General features: G+C 49.7%; 1 long non-coding RNA gene across 3 annotated transcripts; it reads left to right on the forward strand.

Annotated features, from left to right (window-relative positions):
• The first annotated feature begins 224 nt into the window (after nt 1-224).
• On the forward strand, nt 225-4,362 carry LOC148385924 (uncharacterized). Of its 3 annotated transcripts, none has more exons than XR_015862955.1 (3): nt 258-435; nt 1,767-3,429; nt 3,501-4,362. It is a non-coding gene; the product is annotated as an uncharacterized LOC148385924 (long non-coding RNA). The 3 variants fall into 3 exon arrangements; XR_015862954.1 differs by having other exon boundaries at nt 1,820-3,429; XR_015862953.1 differs by having other exon boundaries at nt 225-3,429.
• The last annotated feature ends 1,088 nt before the right edge of the window (nt 4,363-5,450 follow it).

Raw genomic sequence — 5,450 nt, forward strand, 5'->3', positions numbered from 1 at the left:
GCACGGCAACGACAATGATGTCGAAGAAGAATATGATGATGCGCACGAGCTTTCCATGCAAGAAGCCAAGCTCCCGTTTGCTATCCCCTCACCCCTTATAAATAGCAACACACGCGCCTCAGTGACGTGCCCACACACGTATGTGTGTAGGTGAATCTTTGAATGAATGCGCCCCCCCCATACACACACACACACACACACACACCAGGCCCCCTCCCATTTACGAGTTACTGGGGCATCTCTATAAAAGGCCCACGGAGGATGGAAGAGCCGCTCTGTGAGGGAAGCGAGCGCCGGCCACGGACACCGACCGGATCGCAAGAGAAAAGGGGGGGAAACCAAAGAAGAAGAAGAAGAGAAACGTGCACGCTTGGACACTTAGCACGCACGCAGGAGGCCGTCGTTGACTGTCAAACGCGCGGCACACGGAGGCAGGTGAGAGGAAAACTTGGGTTTGTGCAGAGCGGTTTGTAGAGTGGCTCTTGATGATGATCATGATGATGATGAAGACGAAGGTGAGAGTTCCTGCAGCGTGACTCACTCGAGCAACTCGAATTATGCCGCTGATAACATTGTATTGACTCCAAGACGGATGCACGTGCGTGTGCGCGCGCGCTCTTTTCACCCAGCGCGTGTTTTTCCACTTCGGTCATTTGGAGCGTCACTTTCATGGCTTCCTTGCGGCCGGGAGCCCCCTCTTCCTTATATGGACTTCCAGCCGTTGTTTCCTCCCTGTGACGTTGTCGTTCAGTGACGTCGACAGCGCTTCGTTCTTGGGCACGTTGCAGATGACAGCCTACTTACACGCATGCGCGCGCGCGCGCAACGACAGCATGGCGAAGAAAAAGTGGGCGTCGCGCACGCGTACACCGCAGTGTGATCCTCCGGTGCGCGTGGGCGGAATGCGCAGCGGGTATGGGGGGGGGGGGGACGCTCACTTGTGCAAGAAGTTGGGGGATGAATGGACACTCATTCACAATTCGTTTGCGCGGGAACGCGAACGGTTGCTGCTGCCATGGAAACCGAGCGGCCGGGCGCGCTCTGATACGTCAGGAGCCTGAGCCAGGTCAAAGCCCATTGGTTGACGGCCCGCGTGACGGCTCTCTCTCTCTCTCTCTCTCTCTCTCTCTCTCTCTGTCTGTCTGTCTGTCTGTCTGTCTGTCTGTCTGTCTGTCTGTCTGTCTGTCTGTCTCTCTCTCTCTCTGTCTCTCTGTCTCTCTCTCTCTCTCTCTCTCTCTGTCTCTCTCTCTGTCTCTCTCTCTCTCTCTCTCTCTCTCTCTCTCTCTCACACACGCGCGCGCACGCACACACACGCGCACACACATGCACACGGCTCAGAACCACGGACAGCGCGCATGGTGAGATTCACGCACTGCAATTAGTATTAGCAACAAGTTCCCTCGAGAATACGTTCGGAAATAAATTCTATACATGAATTAAACTTAAATTATAACAAGGTGAGATTCATCTTGATTTAATGTCATTGCCCGCTCAAAACTTTGTACTTTTAAATATTTTATATGTAAAATCTGAAAAAATTGGGAATGGATTGTAATTGAAAAAATTGACATCTTTTTCAAGATTTTTTTCTTTTTCTTTGAAAGAAATCAAGTAATGCTAAACTTGCATTAGCGTTGTCCAAAAAAAGACCACTTTAGCGAGCCACAACAGTGATGTCGATTACATGACTTTTTCTCATCCAGAGCAAATCTAAGAGCAAATGTTCTCAATTTAAAGAGTTTTTTTTTTTTTTTTTTGTGGAAAAGGTACCATCGTGACACGTTGCATCATCTCTCCGTTGATGCTCTTGTGCCTGCAGATTCCTCCACATCCATCAAGTGAAAACACCATCCAAACTGACTCTGAACCTCTTCAGGCATCTTCATTTCGGGTCCCTTTCAATTCAACATCTCAGGGGAGAAATAATGTGCTTAATGAGTTATCTTGGTATGTTTTGTTTTCCAGTCTCCAGTTGTAGGCAGAAATGGCTTTTGTCCTCGATGGCGTCATGTGGTTGAGTTTTCCTCTTTGGACTTTGGCTAAGATGGCCGGAGCATCAGCACCTTGGCTTTAGACTGCTTACTGCGTGTATGCAAACTCCCGCTACAGTAACAGTCTACAGTCATGGCTACTGATGCCCAGCAAATGCATCGAACGGGCCGCCATCCATTTGCAAAACTCCACTTGACTGGCTTCCAACTCCTCATTGTCCTTTCAATATATTGCCACCCTCTGTTGACACTGCGGTCAAGCAATGGGGTCCCCTGCGAGGTTACAACAGCCATGACATATTTGGCCCTCCGTCACGTCATCCACAACATTTCGCATTTTGGGAGCGGCTTACATCCTTCTGTTAGCCTAGCATGGCGAGGTGGAACATATTTGATGGGATTTGTGGGCAATATATGGTGTTAAGATGTGGATATTTGAAATGGTAAACTCATCTTTGTAACAAGTAGTCCCGGAGCCGGCAGGCCGGCCAGCCTACAGTTGCCATGCAGACCAGCTCAGTTCAGCGCCACCTCTGCTACTGTCTCCGTGGCGACCGTGGCTTCAGATTGTTACTCTAGTGAACGGTAAGCATGGTAACAGTCTACAGCCATGGTCGCTAGGGGCAGGTATCGTCGGGGAGACGCAACCTTTGGCGTCTGCTGCACTCCCATCCCCTTGCTGGCTGCAACTGCATCAGCGGCCGAACCAGGCAAAATGCATCTCAAGTCTTTTCAACCCTCAAAAGTGGGTTCGCGCTACCTAGTGGCCAGCGGGATACGTTTTTTTACGTTAATTCCTTTTTCTTCTGCTTTCACGCACCGAACAATGCACAGCAGCATTTACAAACAGTTATATTTATGATTCATTTCATTATTTGAACATATTTACTTCTTACATCCTAGGGGATATGTTAATATTTTCCTGCAAAAATAAACATAACAAAAAAGTCTTTCTAAAATTTTGTGTTGATGGAAATACCAAAATGAGGTGAAAACCTGAATTTGAAGAAAAAAAAGCAGGACAAGTTCGAATGCGCGTCATGTGTTTGATGTGCATTTTATCCCGGTATGAAAGCAAGCAATGTGTATTCTTACACATTGGAAAGGACTCATATGTGAGGTTGCTGTTTGTAGACTTCAGCTCTGCCTTCAACACCATTGTGCCGCAGCGACTCATCTGCAAACTCGACGAGCTGGGCCTCAGTACCTCCCCCTGCAACTGGCTACTGGACTTCCTCTGTCAGAGGCCTCAGGTGGTGCGTGTTGGCGACAAAATCTCCGCCAGCATCACGCTGAGCACGGGGGCCCCCCAGGGCTGCGTGCTCAGTTCAAGTTCAAGTTCAAGTTCAGTCCATTGCTCTTCACCCTGCTGACGCATGACTGCACTGCGACCTACAGCGACAACCGCATAGTGAAGTTTGCTGACGACACGACTCTGGTGGGTCTCATCACGAAGGGCGACGAGACTCGGTACAGGTCGGAAGTTGACCTTCTGACCATGTGGTGCAGGGACAACAACCTCCTGGTGAACGTCAATAAGACCAAGGAAATCATTGTTGACTTCCGGAAGGGTCACACAACACACCTGCCGCTGATCATCGACGGTGCTGTGGTGGAGAGGGTGAGCTGCACCAAGTTCCTGGGGGTGCACATCAGTGAGGACCTCTCCTGGTCCGCAAACACCTCGTCACTGGCAAAGAAAGCTCAGCGCCGCCTGTACTTCCTGCGGAAGCTCAGGCGTGCATGTGCTCCTCAGGCAGTCCTGTCTACATTCTACCGTGGCACCATTGAGAGCGTCCTCACCAGTTGCATCGCTGTCTGGGGTGGTAACTGCACTGAACAGAACTTGAAGGGCCTGCAGCGCATAGTGAATACGGCTGGTAAGATTATTGGTGCTTCGCTCCCCTCCCTGAAGGACATTTACACCTCCCATCTCGCCCGCAAGGCAACCTCGATTGCCAGAGATGTGAGTCACCCGGCTCACTCTTTGTTTGACCTTCTGCCCTCTGGGAAGAGGTACAGGAGCCTGCGCTCCCGCACCACCAGACTCGCCAACAGCTTCTTTCTCCAGGCTGTTAGGGCCCTGAACTCGCTACCCCCTTCTGCGTAGCGTGCGGCACTGTTGCGCTATTTTCGGGAATGTCTGCTGTACGCGCACTTGCTCCTTCTTTTTTTTTTCTGCTCCTCTTATTTATTTATTTATTGTTGTGTTATTTATTCATTATTTATTCAGCACGCTTTTGTTATACTTGTTTACTTGTCTGTTGTGAGCCATGTCTTGTCACCGTGGGATAGGGGGGAACGAAATTTCGGTTTCTTTGTGTGTCTTTGGCATGTGGAGAAATTGACAATAAAGCTGACTTTGACTTTACCCCGATTAAACCTTTGATAGACAAACGCCAAATCGTTTTGGTGCAAAAAGCTATCAAGCTGTACCGGAGCGTGTATCTGACTGTCCTCCTTCGTTTGTCAGCTTGACAAGGTGTATGCGTAGAACAAGAAGACGACGACGAATGTCACACCACGTGCTCTTGTGCGCCCCCTTTGGTGGGGCTGTCACAGGCACACAAAAAGGAGGCTGCCACCCTACAGGGTTCCTCTGCATTTTTTAAGCAAATGCCCTTCTTAACATCTAAGGCCCCATCCCTGAAGATGAGAGGCCAAGTGTACTCAGCCTGCGTCAGAAGTAGAATGACGTACGGAAGTGAGGCATGGGCCCTGAAAACAGAACATGAAGAAAAACTAAACAGAGCAGAAATGAGGATGATCAGATGGATGTGTGGTCTGTCAATGAGGGAGAAAAAACCCAGTGCAGAGCTGAGAAAGAAGATGGGAGTGGAGGCCATAGTGGATGTGGTGAGGAGAGGCAGACTGCGATGGTACGGACATGTAGTGAGGAAGGACGAGAACGACTGGGTGAAGAAAGTTATGTCGTATAACGTAGAGAGAACAAGACCCAGTGGCCGACCTAAAAAGACCTGGCAGACGACCGTGTCAGCCGACATGAAGGCACTCGGCATCAACCACGAGATGGCCATGGACCGTTCCCGGTGGAAGAAAGCCATATCAAGAACCCAGTCCAACCCAGCGGCGCCTGGAAAACGGACTTTAAACCAATGATGATGAATAGTATGCAACAGGTAGCTGTTGAACGCGTTTGCTTTTTCAGACACAAGCCGTGTCTGAAAAGCTTCATTGGAGATGTGAGGCCGTGCTGTGCTCCTTCTGCTTTTTGGGGAGGTATACAGCCAGAAAACCAACCCAGGTCAGACTTAAGGCAGCAATCAGGCAGGGCAGTGGTGAGCTCTGAGGGACGAGGCGCAACATAAGCTCCGCCTTATAAACTCATGTGATGACTAACAGCACGGGAAAGGCTTATTGTTCCGGGACAGAACATACACACAAACAGACCCATTGTCATTTTGGACATTGGTGCTGTCAAAGAGGACATAGAGGAAA

Source organism: Syngnathus floridae, chromosome 15, assembly GCF_059516105.1.
Source record: "Syngnathus floridae isolate MCC-2025c chromosome 15, RoL_Sflo_1.0, whole genome shotgun sequence".
Taxonomy (NCBI): Eukaryota; Metazoa; Chordata; class Actinopteri; order Syngnathiformes; family Syngnathidae; genus Syngnathus; species Syngnathus floridae.